The 17,630-nt window shown below is 51.7% G+C and overlaps 1 protein-coding gene across 3 annotated transcripts in view; it reads left to right on the top strand.

The window, feature by feature from the left end:
* Positions 1-17,630, top strand: part of SNX29 (sorting nexin 29) — a 591,844-nt gene that overhangs the window by 93,843 nt on the left and 480,371 nt on the right. The gene's annotated exons all lie outside the window — the stretch shown is intronic.

Here is a 17,630-nt window from a genome sequence, read left to right as displayed (position 1 = left end):
ATCAGGTGCAACCTGTTGACAACCTCACCGCTCAGAAAATGTACAGCAGTTAAGGTTAGGTTTCAGTTCAGTCGCTCAGTCGTGTCTGACTCTTTGCAACCCCAGGGACTGTAGCACGCCAGGCCTCTCTGTCCATCACCAACTCCCGGAGCTTGCTTAAACTCACGTCCATTGAGTCGGTGATACCATCCAACCATCTCATCCTCTGTCGTCCCATTCTCCTCCTGCCTTTAATCTTTCTCAGCATCTTTCTCAGGGTCTTTTCCAATGAGTCAGTTCTTCACATCAGATGGCCAAAGTATTGGAGTTTCAGCTTTAGCATCAGTCCTTCCAATGAATATTCAGGACTATTTCCTTTAGGATGGACTGGTTGGATCCCCTTGCAGTCCAAATGACTCTTAAGAGTCTTCTCCAACACCACAGTTCAGAAGCATCAGTTCTACTGCGCTCAGCTTTCTTTATGGTCCAACCCTCACATCCATACATAACCACTGGAAAAACCATAGCTTTGACTAGAATGCCCTTTGTTGGCAAAGTAATGTCTCTGCTTTTTAATATGCTGCCTAGGTTGGTCGTAGCTTTTCTTCCTGGGGGCAAGCGTCTTTTAATTTTGTGGCTGCAGTCACCATCTGCATTGATTTTGGAGCCCAAGACAATAAAGTCTGTCACCTTTTCCATTGTTTCCCCATCTATTTGCCATGAAGTGATGGGACTGGATGCCAAGATCTTTGTTTTTTGAATGTTGAGTTTTAAGCCAGCTTTTTCACTCTCCTCTTTTACTTTCATCAAGAGGCTCTTGATGAAAGGTTAGGTTTGAGTGGCTTTATATAATAAAGAATAAACCAACCAGCTGTGGCTTAATATGATAGAAATCACCTTTCTGCCCAGAGGTAGGCAGGCTGGGCCAGTGTGTGGCTCCATGGTTACTAGAGAGTAGGGCTTCTTCTGTCTTGCCTCGTTGTACAAAATGGCTGTTTCAGGTCCAGCCATCTCATTCTCATCCCAGGTATCAGGAATGAGGAGGGGGCAAAGGAGAAACTTCCGCCATTTCCTTAGGTAGGAATCAGGGATCTGAACTTGGGAAAAAAGTTACAACTTTTTCCTCTAGCCTCTGAAATTTAGTATTCAGTATTGCCTTCACTTTTTATTATTATTTTTTAATTAATTACCTTTGTTTCTGGCTGTGCTGGTCTTCTTGCTGCATGGGGGCTTTCTCTCATTGTGATGCGCAGGCTTCTCGTTGCAGTGGCTTCTCTTGTTGCGGGGCACAGGCTCAGTTACCCTGTGGCAGGTGGACTCTTCCTGGACCAGGGATCAAACCCACGCACCCTGCATTGGCGAGTGGATTCTTAACCACTGGACCACCGGGGAAATCCTGCATTTATTTTTTTTAGTTGCAGTATTGTTTACAATGTTATTAGTTCCGGGTGTGCAGCACAGTGACTCAGCGTGTTTGTGGGCTGTGTTGGGTATGAAGTCACTGTGACGCTGGCTGGGTCTCTGTGCACAGTGTTCCCCTGCGGTTTATTTTGCCCATCGTCACATGTACCTCTTACCTTCCCTCCATTTTGCCCCTTCCCATTCTCTCTCCCTACTGGTAACCCCTAGTTGTCCTCTGTATCCGTGAGCCTGTTATTCATTTGCTATGTTCATCTGTTTGTTTTATTTTAAGATTCCACATACAAGTGATATATAGTATTTGTTCTTTTCTGTACTAAGCATGGTACCTTCTGAGTCCGTCTGTGTTGCTTCTAATGGCAAAATTTCATTCTTTTTCATGGCTGAATAATATTCCTCTGTGTGTGTGTGTGTGTGTGTGTGTGTCTGTGTGTGTGTGTGTATCTTCTTTGTCCACTCATCTGTTGGTGGTTGCTTAGATGGCATTTTCTGTAACGGTGAAAGTAGCAGCGAATCGTAGAAACCTTAGGCGTCTCAGCCAGGCGAGCACTGGAAGTCACTGGCTCCTGTAACCGTGATACGAAAAAGGTCTCATGATGTCATTGCTGCTTGAAAATAGTTTTGTAATGAGAAAATGTAAAATCCTGTGTGCTAGTTTGTCACTTGTCTTTGTTTACATTTTGTTAATTCTGTTTTAGTGTAATCAGTTTCCTTTGTAATCTTGAGTGTTTTATGTTATGTATTTGAAAACATTTTTCTGAGAAGAGACCCATGGGCTTCATCACCAGACAATGCAATGGATCTCTGGCACAAAGAAGATGAACCTTTCCGCTCCCCCAAGCGGTGAGGACCCTTCCTAGAAAGTGCACACAGGTTCCCACTTGTGTGGCTGACATCCGTCCCAAGGCCTCCCCGGCTACTCAGGAGACAACGTGTCCATCTCGTTTTCTCCCAAAAATAACCTCATGGCTAAGGAAGGAAGAGGGTTTCCCTGGTAGCTTAGCTGGTGAAGAATCCGCCTGCAATGCGGAAGACCCCGGTTTGATCCCCTGGGTTGGAAAGATCCCCTGGAAAAGGGAAAGGCTACCAACTCCAGTGTTTTTGCAATTCCATGGACTGTATAGTCCATGGAGTCGCAAAGAGTCAGACACGACTGAGTGACTTTGACTAAGGAAGGAAGAGTGGAGTCTGAGGGGCATCCAATGTTCTTTTATTTATTTAAAAATAATTTTTTTATTTTTGACTGTGCTGGGTCTTAGGTGTGGCATATGGGATCTAGTTCCCTGACCAGGGATTGAGCCCAGGCCCCCCTGCATTCGGAGTGTGGACTCTTAGCCACTGAGCCACCAGGGAAGTCCTAAAAGTGGAGTTTTATGTGATTCCTGTACTGGGGAGAGCCACTCTTAGTTGCCTTGAGTAGCAGGTAACTGTGAAAGTAGAGACAATGAAGAGGAGCCAGCGCCAGTGAGTTGGCCTGGACGTGGTTGCCTGTCTAAGGGCGAGAACGGTGGCAACACTATCTTAGTGCAAAAGGCAGGTAGTAACGTGTTTCCAGAAGTCAGCGGGAGGAGCGGAAGCGGGCAGAGGAATTCTCTCTCTGCCCGTTTGATGCCTCGTCTTGGCACCTGCAGTGCTGCCCTGGGTCACACCGTGATGTGGAGAGCTGAGAACTAACTCTGGCCCCCAGGTGCATCTGCTCTGAATCACACCAGTTTTTGCCTCATTTACATTTGTTTTGAGAAGAATGGTGACCCCGAGATTGAGGGCAGGAAGGCCAGACTTCCCCGGCGCCTCGTCCTGGGCACCGTTAGCGAGGATACGAACATCTCGATGCTCCGCACCCGCCTGGCCCCGGGCACCCGGCGCTGTGCTTTCACGTGGGTCTCTGCACCCTGGGATGTGGTCCCGCCATCTCAGACACGATGAGCTTTGTCAGTTACTCTTCAGGGTCAAGAGAGATCGTGGTCTGTGGGTCTGCCTCAGACGTCTTCTGACTTTGAGGAAGATGCTGGCCCATGTGTTTCAGTAAGGACATGCCTCTGAATGCACTTGACTTATGCTGATGGCAGGGATCTAGACTGGCTTTTTTATTTTTAGTTGTATGCTTTAAATAAAAAAAGGGCTTTCCTGGTGGCTCAGATGATAAAGAATCTGCCTGCAGTGCAGGAGACCTGAGTTTGATCCCCAGGTCGGGAACATCCCCTGGAGAAGGGAAACGCACCTTCCCTTGGACAGAGGAGCCTGGTGGGCTACAGTCCCTGGGGTCGCAAAGAGTCGAACAGCTGAGCAACTGTCACTTTTTAAAACACAATTTTACTTGTTTTTATTTTTGGCTGTGCTCGGCGGTCGTTGCTTTGCGAGAACTGCGCTCTAGCTGTGTTGCGTGGGCTTCTCGTTGCGGTGGCTTCTCCTGTTGCGGAGCACGGCTCTAGGGCTTCATGGGCTCAGTAGTTGTGGGTCCCGGGCCCCAGAGCACAGGCTCAGTAGTTGTGGCACGTGGGCTTAGTTGCTCCACGGCATATGGGATCTTCCCGGATCAGGGATAGAACCCCTGTCTCTTACCTTGGCAGGTGGATTCTTTCGCACTGAGCCGCCTGGGAAGCCCAGACCTACACTTTTCTAACAGTGTAAATCTGGTTTTCTTATTTGGTATCTTTGGCAAATCCAGAGTTTACAGTCTGCATCTCTGAAGAAAAACTTCACCACATCCACATTTTGACCCTCAACACTCGGTAGCAGTGTGGTTTGTTGGGGATAAGGGTGTGTGTGGTGGGCGGGGGTTCTGTTTTTGCAGTGGTGGCTGTAAATTTCAGGGAACCTTCACTGAAGTTGTTGTCTGTCCGGTGGGTATTCCAGACGAGAGATCAGAACCCTTAGAAGTTTTGTCAGCGTGGGTGCTTTTGACTTGTACCCTCCCCATCTCACCCCTGCCTCCTGTGTTATTGCAAAAAAAAAAAAGAATGAGAGCTAGTCTGTCTGGGTATCCAGGGAGTATTATTGTACTTTGCTAGGGTTGTTGTTAACAAAGTACCCCACACCGGCAGCGTAAACAGCAGAAGTGTGTTTCTCATAGTTCTTGAGGCGCCTGCAGTCTGGTTTCTGGTGAGGCCTCTCTCTTGGCTTGATGGCCTTCTCTCTGTGAGTGCGCATCCCTGGTGTCTCTTCTTCTCATAAAGAAGCTTTAATTGCCTCTTTAAAGTTCCTACCTCCAAATGTAATCAAAACACATGAATTTGAGAGAGACGAAATTTCCAGGTGGCCCAGCGGTAAAGAACCTGCCTTCCAATGCAGGAGATGTGGGTTCGATCCCGGGGTGGGGAAGATCCCCTGGAGGAGGGCATGGCAACTCGCTCTGGTATTCGTGCGTGGAGAATCCCATGGACAGAGCAGCCTGGTGGACTGCGGTCCATGGAGTCGCAGAGTCGGACATGACCGAAGGGACTGAGCATGCACGCATACACGTACCTATGGGCAGCAGCTTGGATTCCTCTCCAGAGGAGACGCTCAACTCTCTCGAACCCCAGAGGAGCCTGGCGGAGGAACCCCAACTCTGTCCCCTGGACGTCGCCCTGATGTCCCACCAGGTGACCCCCAGCCTGTGTTGTAGCTGCTTCATCCTGTCGGAGGGTCCTCCCCTGCCCACCCTGGCGCCCCAGTCTTAGACTTCCGGCCCCCAGAACGGTGAGCAGTACATTTCTGTTGTTTATCAGCCGCCCAGTCTGCTGTGTCCTGTTACTGCCGCTCAAACGTACTGAGACCCTGAGGGTCAGTGGGGCCATGACCCTGGCCGCGCTGACCCCACGTCGCTGCCTCTCGGCCTCCCCGGTCCACCCCTTCCTCGAACGCGCCCGCCGTCACGGCTGACTCCCCTCTGTCCTGGGTTCATGCGCCACCTAGTGGATGGTCCGGGAACTCGCTCTGCAGTTTCTGCCCGCACCTCTCCGCCTCTCCCTGCTCAGAACCCAGGGCCTCTGCCACTCTGCTCACTGTAGATGGTTCTTGAAATTTCACCTGAAAAGTTTAAAATGAAAGTCGCTCAGTCGTGTTCGATTCATTTCTCTGTGACCCCATGGACTGTACAGTCCATGGAATTCTCCAGGCCAGAACACTGGAGTGGGTAGCCTTCCTTTCTCCAGGGGATCTTCCCAACCCAGGAATTGAACCCAGGTCTCCCGCATTGCGGGTGGATTCTTTAGCAGCTGAGCCACCAAGAAAGCCCAAGAATGCTGGAGTAGATAGCCTATCCCTTCTCCAGGGGATCTTCCCAACCCAGGAATTGAACTGGGACCTCTTGCATTGCAGGTGGATTCCTTACCAACTGAGCTACCAGGGAAGCCAGAGGCGATCATTTTCACGTCTTCCTGAAATAACAAATATTTAATTTTTTAAATTATTATTCAAATCCTTTTAACACTCGTTCTCTCTTCTCCATCTTTATCTCAGAAGTCTTTGTCTCTCTTTTATGGGACCAAAGTATGACCTTATTTTGAAGGGGTAAATAGAAAAAGAGTTTGCCTAATATACTGGAATGGACACAAAAGAAAATGGTATATTTTTGAAGTGAACCTGGACACAAGAAATCCGTGTGGTTCACCTCCAAGGCCTTTAAAAATACCCAGCAGGACTTCTCATTCTACCCTGGAATTGGCACAATATAGCTTTCCACCTGGTCATCATTTGCTGTTGAAGCTGACTTACTCCAGTCACCAAATTTTATGATGAATAAAATTCCATTTTCTATTTTGCAGTTCCATTTAACTTTTGGCATTCTTTTAAACTGAACTTGTGGCAACAGTGTTTCAACAGAATTTTATGTTAAATAGTCCTCAGCTCTAGTCTGGGGCCCGTGAGGGTCAGATGGGGGCGGTGGGCAAGAGAGAAGCCGTGCTACAGCACCGTCACGATGGAGGTTGATCCAGACCCCGGGAGTGTTTTTGAAACAGCAGGCATCTCTGCTCTGGCCGGGCGTGCGTTAGTCTGTGTGGTGACGAGCAGGGTTAGCTAATGCTGAGGGCTCGCAGGCAAGCGTGGCTCATGGGGATGGCGGAGGAGGGGCTCTCGGTGGTCAGTAATAATTATGATGATGCTGCTGCTGCTGCTACTGCTGCTAAGTCGCTTCAGTCCTGTCCGACCCTGTGCGACCCCATAGACGGCAGCCCACCAGGCTCCCCCTTCCCTGGGATTCTCCAGGCAAGAACACTGGAGTGGGTTGCCATTTCCTTCTCCAGTGCATGAAAGAGAAAAGTGAAAGTGAAGTCGCTCAGTCATGTCCGACTCTTAGCGATCTCATGGACTGCAGCCTACCAGGCTCCCCTGTCCATGGGATTTTCCAGGCAAGAGTACTGGAGTGGGTTGCCATTGCCTTCTCCAATGATGATGATTAATACTCATTAAATGGTATCACCTCAGTCAATGCCGGAAACACAATCCATCACTCACCAGTTTCCTCCCAACCTCCCGACGGGTTGGTTGAATGATGAAGAGCACTTAACATATGATCTGCCCTCTTGGCAAATTTTTGAAGAGTGCTTTTCTGGATGAAGAAAAAAAGCGCACTTTCCTTTTGTCCCTTTCTTTCTTCTTCCTTCCCTTCCTCCCATTCTTCTACTATTTGATAGATTTTTTTTTTTTGTACATTCAGAACCTTTTTATGCCAGTGCTGACCAGTTGACAGACACTGCGATGCTCCCGGCCTGCACTTGGCGGAACAAGTGGCGAGTCTTGCCCTGGGGGCTCAGCAGGCCAGTGGGAGGACAGACACGTGGGGGGTGCTGTTTTCAGTGCGTTACTCCGGAAGGTCTCTCTCTCGGGAGACAGGCTGCAGGACGCGGGGCCGGGGCCGGGCTTGGCGGCACCTGGGCGGAGGTGAGGGGGAGAGCTGAGCTGGAGAACCCGGGCTTTACCCCCAGTGCAGCAGGACGTCAGCGCGGGGTCTCAAGCAGGCGCCACGTGACTCTCGCCACTCGTTCTTGCAGAGCACAGACTGTTGATCTGCGTGCCTGCCTGTCTCCTTCCTGGCGGCCCTTCCTCTCCCGAGTGGACCCTGAAGGGCCTCCCTTGTGCCTCACAGTTGACTCTGCCATCCTCACTTTCTCAAGCGCTGACAGTGCCTGGTGGGCGCCCTGAGTGTGGGGCGCCAACACCCATAGTTCAGACAGACATGCTAAGGGCGACAGTGGGAGAGGCTTGGGGTAGGAGGCCTGTCTGGAGCCTCCGTCCTGGGGTCAAGCCCCAGCTCCAGGAACTTCCCAGCTACGTTTCTCTTTCATCAGTATTTATTTGTTTGGCTTCACTGGGTCTTAGTTGTGACATACGAACTCCCAGTTGGCAGCACGCTCCCCGACCAGGGATCAAACCTGGGCCGCCCACCTTGGGAGCACGGAGTCTCAGCCTCTGGACCACCAGGGAAGTCCCTTGGTTTCTTTTCCTTTTACCCCAGACTCTCTGGGCCCTGGTTCCTCATTGGTAAAATGAAGACACTTACACTGGCTTCTCAGGGTCAATTGGAGGGTTAAATGTGCTAACATCCCAAGGCACAAAACCCGAGCCCTGAACCAGGCGTGGTGTGGGGTAAGAGCCTTCTCCTGTGTGGAGAAGCTTCCATAGGTGGTGAGCATTGCTTTTCTGGTTCTTCAGAGTCGGGTCATTGCCCGTGGAGGCCGAGGACCTGGCCAAGGACGGGGGACAGTGAGAGACTCAGTGAGACGTCCAGTGTCATCTTGCCGTGCGCAGACTTCGGGCGGTGGTGTCACCCAGGCCCCAGGGAGGCCAGCTCTTCCCGAAATCTTTTCTGGGGATCCTCTTTGGGGATCGGCTCTGAGCCCATTCAGTAGCCCCAAGGGTCCACACTCTAATGCTGTTGTTGTGGTTTAGTCCCTAAGTCATGTCCAACTGTTCGTGATCCCCATGGACTGTAGCCTGCCAGGCTCCTCTGTCCATGGGATTTCCCAGGCAAGAACACTTCAGTGGGTTGTCATTTCCTCCTCCAAGGGATCTTCCCCACCCACGGATAGAACTGGCATCTCCTGCACTGGCAGGTTCTTTACTGCTGAGCCACCTGGGAAGCCCACGCTGTCAACCTTCAGTTCAGTTCAGTTCAGTCGCTCAGTCGTGTCCGACTCTTTGTGACCCCATGCATCGCAGCACACCAGGCCTCCCTGTCCATCACAAACTCCCGGAGTTCACTCAGACTCATGTCCGTTGATATAGTGATGCCATCCAGCCATCTCATCCTCTGCCATCCCCTTCTCCTCTTGCCCCCAATCCCTCCCAGCATCAGAGTCTTTTCCAATGAGTCCATTCTTCGCATGAGGTGGCCAAAGTACTGGAGTTTCAGCTTCAGCATCATTCCCTCCAAAGAAATCCCAGGGCTGATCTCCTTGCAGTCCAAGGGACTCTCAAGAGTCTTCTCCAACACCACACTTCAAAAACATCAATTCTTCGGTGCTCAGCCTTCTTCACAGTCCAACTCGCACATCCATAAATGACCACAGGAAAAACCATAGCCTTGAATAGACGGACCTTTGTTGGCAAAGTAATGTCTCTGCTTTTGAATATGCTATCTAGGTTGGTCATAACCTTCCTTCCAAGGAGTAAGCATCTTTTAATTTCAAGGCTGCAGTCACCATCTGCAGTGATTTTGGAGCCCCCCAAAATAAAGTCTGACACTGTTTCCACTGTTTCCCCATCTATTTCCCACGAAGTGATGGGACTGGATGCCATGATCTTCGTTTTCTGAATGTTGAGCTTTAAGCCAACTTTTTCACTCTCCACTTTCACTTTCATCAAGAGGCTTTTGAGTTCCTCTTCACTTTCTGCCATAAGGGTGGTGTCATCTGCATATCTGAGGTTATTGATATTTCTCCCGGCAATCTTGATTCCAGCTTGTGTTTCTTCCAGTCCAGCATTTCTCATGATGTACTCTGCATATAAGTTAAATAAGCAGGGTGATAATATACAGCCTTGACGTATTCCTTTTCCTATTTGGAACCAGTCAGAGCTAAACCCGTCGGATTCTTGACTCTGGTCTCATGTTTCCATGCTGGTTGTTTCCAGATGATGCCTGCCTGGCTTCAGATACCAGATCCACCTGTAAGTTCGTACGTACTTCTGGGGGCAACTACATATCTTCCTTCACTGAGGTCCTGGAAAAGATGAATAACGTGGGTATCTCCCCGTGTATTTTCCAGCTGTGAACCAGGCTGTGTCTATGCTATCACTCAATTTTCTCAGCATTCCTGCAAAGTGGGGGTGTTAGCTTCATTTTGCAGTTGGAGAAGTGGAGGCTGTGGTGAAGGTCCCACTGCGAGGACTTGGGGGAGCCTGGGTTCCTCTCCCACTGCTGTTCCTGGACACTTGCAGCCTCTGGAATGCTCTGCCCTCAAGCCAAGCATTCAGGCCTGTGGAAATGACCCCATGGGCTTCCCTTCCCTGGCCGCCCATCTGAGGGCCTGCTACCGTCACCCACCTCTTACCACCCACCTTTTTGTCTGCCGGCTCCTTCAGTGCCCGGTGCTGGAAACCCTGCCGGCCGTGTACTTGCTGCTCAAAGACACTTTAGTTGGGACTTCCCTGGTGGTACAGTGGGTGGGAATCTGCCTGCCAGTGCAGGAGACAGTGGTTCGATCCCTGGTCGGGAAGATCCTACATGCTGTGGAGCAGCTGAGCCCGTGCGCCATGACTACTGAGCCTGCGGCTGCAACCACGGAAGCCTGTACGCCTAGAGCCTGTGCCCTGTGGCCAGAGAGGCCACTGCAACGAAACCCTGTGCACCACAGCTAGAGAGCAGCCCCTGCTCGCCACAAGTAGAGAAAGCCCGCACCGCAGTGAAGACCCAGCACAGCCGAAAACAAACAAATAATAAAAGACACTTTAGTTGGAGGCATGAAGGAAGGAAAGCACGAGTGGGTATTCTCGTTGTAACACATGAAAAATCACAAAGGCTCTGGTAGGAACGAACTGAAAGTGAGTTCCCCAAGTGCAAGCGTACATCTGTTCTCATCATCTTTGCGGCCCTTGTCTGGTCCTCGGGAAAAACCCGAAGCCATGCAGCTGCCTGTGGAGTGGAGGAGCACGTGACTTTTGCCCCATTCCCTGCTGCATCGGGGAGGAGGCAGCTGGGGCAGGAGGAGCACCAGTCTGGGAGTCGGGAGCACCTGATTCTGATTCTGGCTCTGATAGCAGCAGGCCCTTGTGCCTCTCTGGGCCTCAGTTTCCCCAGCTCTAAAGCGGAGGAGCCCACCCTCAGGGACTCCTTGCATTTCTAGCCATCTGTTCCAGGAAAAGGGCCATGATGTTCACACCCCACCTTTGCAGCCGTTGCAGCGCTGGGTTGTCAAAGTCTGGATGACTCCAGCATCAGGCCTGGTCTCCTGGGCTGTCCTGATGGCAAGGCAGGCGTGTGCATCTCCCCCTCGCTGACTCTTTCCTCTGCAAATGTTGTTGACTGTTGCATTGACTTTGAGTGACCTTTGGCTGTGGGATCTGGTATCCGTGATCACACTGGCTCTGATACTTGGCCGCAACTTTCTCGACTCTGGGCCAGGTGTTGGTCGATGTGGGAAGTGTGAGTGAGCCCAGGCTCCTGGAGACTGCTTTGAAACGACGCTGTCTTGCAGAATGTGTAAAGCAGCATCAGCATTCTTTATGAGAGGCAAAGGTCACCTTGAGGTTTTCATTCTGAGAGGCCAGCAGCCTTCCTGTGGTCACTGCCAAGTTTCCATCGCCAGTCCTGCTAGTTCATGCGTGTGCATCCATTGTCTCTGTGCATCCCTTATTTTTCTAGTAGCCTGGTGTGGGTGGTGGTGGATGGACTGCTGCGAAGGCAGCCTTTGAGGCGGAAGGAATGCTGGGGTCAGGCAGACCACGGTGCTGCTGTTCGAGAGCTGTGTGACTTTGGGCAAATGCCTTGCCTTATCTGAACTCGGCTTCCCAATCCGTGAAATGAAAGTCATATTACCTGCTTGCAGGATTCTTCTGAGGTCTAGCCCAGAGCCTAGGCTATATTGTCTAGGAGCTTCTTGGAGGCCCATAGATAGTTTACGAGACCTCAGAAGCCTCTTGCAGTTGTGTGCAAAATGATGTTTGTGTATTTGTGCTCCTTTGTGAATTTTCCTGGAGAGAAGGTCCTTTGCTTTTATCACGCTCCTTCAAAGGATTGCAGACCTCGGAAGGAAGTAAGAGCACTTTGTGATAATTGTACCCGGCGTCTGCCACAACCTTCATAATCTCGGTATCATTATTCTGCTTCCTGACGATCCTTCCAGCCAGACCGACTGTGTTCTTACCCACCTCCTTCCTCAGATTAGCAGTGGGGAGTTATTTAACCTGTCCGGGCCTCTGCGTTCTCCTCTACATAAATGAGTCTCTGCTAATCACACGCTTCTGACAGGGTCGTGAGGATTCAATGAATGAATCTGTGAAAAATGCTCAAGATGGTTTATGTAAATTATACCTTGATAGGAAAAGCGAAACGTAACGTGACTAGGAGGAGTGCCCGGCATGTTAAAGACATGCTGTGTCTGGAAGGTGCTGTTTTGTTGTTAACATCCTGAGGGGGTACCTTGCTGGCTAGTCATCCTGAAAACAGTGTCTGGGCCTTCTCGTTGACCTGCAGGTGAACAGACCTGATTTTCGGTTTTCCCAACACCATCCTTCCTGCAGAGGCCCCTGGGGGGTGCCTTCCCGTGGCGTCTCCTCCTCAATCTCCCCTCCCCTCTAGAGGAGACGAACCTGTGTACTCTTTCTGTGAGGCCAGTGGCCTCAAGAATGGAAGTGTGGGGCTTCCCTGGTGGTCTGGTGGTTAAGAATCCACCTGCCAACGTGGGGGATTCGGGGTTTGATCCCTGGTCCGGGAAGATCCCACATGTCGGGGCAATGAAGCCCTACACTCCTGAAGCCCGTGCACCTTGAGCCCGTGCTCTGCAACCAGGGAAGCCACCTCAAGGAGAAGCCATGTACCACAATGAGGAGTAGCTCCTGCTCACTGCAGCTAGAGAAAGCCGGTGTGCAGCAGCAAAGACCCAGCACAGCCACAAAGAAATAAATCTTAAAAAAAGAGAGAGGGAATGGATGTGTGATGAGATAGGATAGTGGTTCTCAGCCGGGGGTGAGCTCAACCCCTGGGGTGCACTTGGCAATGACTGGGGACGATCTTGGTCATCACAGCTGGGATACGGATGCTGCTGGAATCTGGTGGGTGATCCCCAGGGATTGCTGCCCAATGCCCTGCAGCACACGGGCCAGGCCCTGCAGTGGAGAAGTACGCAGCCCCAAATGTCGGTGCCCAGGATGAGAAACCCTGAGCAGGCAGTGGGGCTATTTTCCAGGAGCCATGTTTTTATTTTAGAGTTGTTGTTTTTTTTTTTGGTTGTTGTTGTTTTTAAACCACCTGCCTCCTGCATGATTCAGGGAGTGAAACAGGCTAAAAATGAACCTGAGCGAAATGACAGATCCCAGAAAGCATTTGTTCTTGCCTGTGCACTGGGGAGCTGTTTAGTTCTCTCACGTCTGCACTGAAGGTGATTTAGGGGGGCTGCAGGGTGCATAAGGACGAGCACCTGTAAAAGTTACCAGAATAAATGATCCCAGCCTGATAGCTGCAGTGACAGTCACACCCAGCATGTGTAGCTCATTCGACCCTTTTGTGACCCCATGGACCGTGTAGCCTGCCAGGCTCCTCTGTCCGTGGGATTTCCCAGGCAAGAACACTGGAGTGAATCGCCATTTCCTCCTCCAGGGGGTCTTTCCCGACCCAGGGATGAAATCCAAGCCTCCTGCACTGCAGGCGGGTTCTTTACCACTGAGCCCCCAGGTGCTGTTTTCCCAGAAGATAATTGAAAATTCCTTCAGTTGATACTTACTGGCATTCAGTCAGCCTTGCGTTCCTTCACTCCCTCTTTAGAAAATGAGTTTCTGCCCTCGAATTTATTTCTTTGTTTGAATATATGATGATTTGGGAAGTTGTAAGAAACCAGGCTCCAGCCTGTATCTCTGTCAGTTGCAGGAAGAGCAGCCCTGGAGCCACCAGGGGGCGCTCTGGCCCTTTCTCTGCCTGCCTCTCCCCTGCTTTCCTTCTAGGGCTTGCTGCTGGCTCAATTTCCGATGTCCAGCGCTGGTGCCCTATTTTAATGATGCGGGGGTGGTGGGGGCAATGGTCTTTTCTAGAGGAAAACATCACGTGCTCACAGAACATCCTATTTGCTGTCAGCACAGCTGTGGCCGTAGGTTGCCTGTCACTTTCTGGATTAGGTGTCTGGTTGTGTTTTTGAAATGCAATATACAGCTAATTAGAAAATATTTCTCTTTGTCATTATTTTTCATGAGATATAATTGATTATCCAGGGATATTATTCAGCACTTGAATCCCAATCATTGCCTTCTTTTTCCTCTTTTGGGCGGCGGATGGGGAGTGATAGGTAGAGGGGGGAGTTAAGCCCAGGTAATCAACCTGATCGCTTCCTTTTGATTTCTCCCCACTTCTGATCTTGAGCCCGGGCAGAGGGGGCAAGAGAAACATCCTCGGTTGTCAGCAGGCCTGGCTGAGCGGGTCCTTTTTCCTCCTGGCAGCTATTGTGGGAAGGGATTCTCAGAACTAGTGAGGAGGTCTGGCCGGTTGCCTGGCAACACGGTTCCAAACACTGGGCAGCTTGGACAGCCCATAGTAAATGATTCAGAGGGAGATGGCCAGGCCTGCCACTGCCTGGGTGAGGGCTTGACAGTGCAGTTTCAGGAGAAGGTGGTGGGCCAGCAGCCCACACGCTGGTTGTGCAACCACACGGAGTGAATCTGGTTGGTGTGTACATGCCAAGTCGCTTCAGTCGTGTCCGACTCTTTGTGACCCCAAGGACTGTAGCCCGCCCACAGGGTTCTCCAGACAAGAATACTAGAGTGGGTCGCCATGTCCTTCGCCAGGGGATCTTCCCGACCCAGCTACTGAACTCGCGTCTCTTACATCTCCTGCATTGGCAGGCAGATTCTTTATCACTAGAACCACCTGGGAAGCCTGAGTCTAGTTGGTATAGTTGGCACAAAGCCTCAAGCTGGGCAGGTCTCTTGCAAGGGGAAATTTCCCACTGAATTTTGTCTGTTAGACTTTCAGTGCCTGACTTGGTAATTGGAACATTCCAGATGGAATTTATTTCATTTATTTAAAAAAATTATTTAAAAAAATCAGCAGTATAGTTGCTCTACAACGTTGTGTTGGTTTCTGCTGAATGATGATGTGAATCAGCCATATGCATACATTTATCCCCTCCCTCTTGAGAGGATGGAATTTAGACATATGTCTCCGTTCTTTATTCATCTGTTATTCAGCCCACAAAGATTTACTGAGCACCTGTCACATGGCGGGCCCTGGGGAGTCCAGGTGACAGTGACTCAGCTCTGCCCGAAGAGGCCCTGTGCCTGAGGGTCACCGTCATTCAGGTGCAGATTTTAAGAGAACCAGCATCAGAGCCGTGTGGACCAGATGAATTGGTACAGATGAAGTGCTTAAAGCCAGTGTGCTCAGGACCTAGTCGATGGGAGCTCCTGCTGCACAGACACTGCCCACAGGGAGCTGAAAATCCAGGGGAAATAACAGTGGTCATTAAATACAGAAACAAAAAAAATAAAATCCTGAAACAAAGATTGCATAGGGGAAAAGGGAGGCAGTTGGGTCCCTCCCCCTGGGGTGATGGATTCTTTGTTACCTGTGTGTGACCTCCACGGTGACCTCCCCCACCCTTACCCTGCAGGAGTCCCCCCCCGGATCCCGGATTTGGGGAATCCTAATCCAAGTTGCAGATCAGTAGCACAGCTCCAGCCTCTTACCTGGAGCCACAGAGGCCAGGAACCACACTGGGGGTGGGGCCGGGGAGATCAAAGTCACACATACTATGTTCCTCGCTCCTCAAACAGCAAGGGGCAAACCCATGCCGGTGGGGGAGATGAGGGCGGTGAGGGTGGGGGCTCGCTGGGGAGAGGACAGTGGAGGAAGAGAGGGTGCAGCGGTGGGAGTGAGGGAAGCCTGGACATGCGGGGGTGGGCAGGCCCAGAGTGGGGTGGCTGCCGGGGCTCCCAGGCGGTCGGAGGGGCTTTTCCCACCCTCGGGGCCGCAGCTGCTCAGTCCCTTGCCCTGTTCACTCCGCCTCCACCGTGACCCCCGTGTGCCTGCAGCCTCGCCCCAGCCCCGGCCCAACCCGCTCCCCAGGGCCTTTCCAGGAGTCTCTTGCAGTGCTTTAGGAGGTGGCACTGCCCTTGCAGGACTTCCCTTGTGGCTCAGCTGGTAAAGAATCCGCCTGCAATGCAGGAGACCCAGGTTCCATCCCTGGGTTGGGAAGCTCCCCTGGAGAAGGGAAAGGCTACCCACTCCAGTATTCTGGCCTGGAGAATTCCATGGACTGTAGTCCATGGGGTCTCAAAGAGTCGGACACGACTGAGTGACTTTCACTTTCACTGCCCTTGCAAAGCTCCTCCCACCAACTGCAGTTAAGCAGGGGGCGGCCGTGAGCTCCTGGTCTCAGCTCGTCTCCGTTGTTTTTTGAGCCACACATGGTGTTCTATTTTTTTCCTTTTGAGTTTTCTCCTTTCAGTAGAGGTCGGTTGATCCCCACAAGGGTCACCCTTAACAACTCCGACTCCTCATTTGTCCACACGTGGGAAGGAGGGAGCTCCTGGCCCCTAGGCCAGGATGTCTTTGAACTTGAGCTTTCTCGTTCTCTCTCTCAGCCTGGCCTGGTTGCAGTTTATGTAACAGCTCGGTGCAGTTCACGGTGGGTCCGAAACAGGCTTCTTGCTCAGCCGATCAAACAGGCACCAGTTGCACCCGTTTGAAGTGTCAGCTTTGCCGCCAGGAGAGCCAGGAGGTGGGGCCATTTTGAAGGTGGGGGTCACCTGGCTGGGCGTGGATGGAACCAGTCACCCTGGACTGTGTCCTGAAAGGAGAGGGGCGGTGAGAACACCCCAGCTCCTACAGCTCTGGCCCTGCCGGGCCGACTCATTCCCCTCCCTGGACCCCTTTTCCTTATTTCTAAAAGGAGCTAGTAGCACCCACCTGTGAGGAGCCACTCGCTCAGCTTGGGGGCCTGATCAGTGAACCGGAGGGGGCACCTGTGTGTCGGTTGTGCCCAAATTCTTCCAACTCTTCCCTTCCTCCAACTCCACTCCCCCCCACCCCGCCCCCCGGATCTTAAACATCAACTTAAAAAATTACTGTTAACATTTTTTATTTTGTATATTGATACACTTACGTAGGTTAAAAAACCTCAACAGGTAACTGCTGGGCACAGCTAAGTTTCCCTTCCTGTCTCAGCCCCAGCTCCCCCTGCAGGATTCTGAGCTTTGCGGTTCAATATCTGGGAGCCCACAGCCGTCAGGCAGAATTGGGGGTCAAAGGGACAAAGCTGGCGCTCGCCTGTGACTGTCCTCGAGCGCTTTGCAGTGATGCCCCCACGTCTCAGCGGCTCTGGGCTGCTCCGGGGCTCCGACTTGGGGTCAGGTTCACGTGCTGATGCCAGCCATGCCGCCCGGCTGCCTGGGGCATCCTTCCCGCCCCAGACCCCCCGCCCTCCCTTTTTCGGCCTGCGTAGCACTTCCTCATCCTTTAAGATTTGGCTCAGATGTCACCTTTTCTAGACAGAGAGATGCAGATCAAAATGGTAGCTTGTTATTAAATCAAGCTGATTGCGAAACAGAGCTTTGAGCCTGTGGCCAGGTGGGCCTGTATAGGCACCATCTGAGTGCTTGTCAGGTGGGGACTCTACGGTGGCGGCTCCTGAGTGTACACTGTGGCGGATGGGCCGTGGCTGTACCCCTGAGAGAGGGAGACCTCGTGGGCTCTGAGCTGGGCTGGCCCAGTTCCCCCTCTGGGCTCTGGAGTGGGACCAGTCACCTCTCTCCTGGGAGCAGAGAGAGAGGGGCGAAGAGATGGGGTGGGGGCGGGGAGGGGGTGCTTGTTCCAGGTAGAAATGGACAGTCAGGGACTTGGCGGTTCCCCTCCCAGCTCCTTGCTTGGGAAGAGACATCGAGATTTCAGGCTGTTTTTAGGTGTATGACTAGAGGTCAATGACTTTCCTAAGGCTGTTTTTTTCTTCTGCAAAACAGGGTCACTAACCCATCCCCCCAGATCTGCTGGGAATGTTTGGTGAGATAAAGCAGGTCAGGACAGGTGCCTGAATCTGCGGGGTGAGTGACTCCCATGAGGCATCTGTGTAGCAGACAGTTGCTGAGAGCCTCCACGCGCCAGGTGCCGT

Source organism: Bos mutus, chromosome 25, assembly GCF_027580195.1.
Source record: "Bos mutus isolate GX-2022 chromosome 25, NWIPB_WYAK_1.1, whole genome shotgun sequence".
Taxonomy (NCBI): domain Eukaryota; kingdom Metazoa; phylum Chordata; class Mammalia; order Artiodactyla; family Bovidae; genus Bos; species Bos mutus.
Note: the sequence above shows the minus strand (reverse complement) of the source record. Positions and strands in the feature narration are given on the sequence as shown.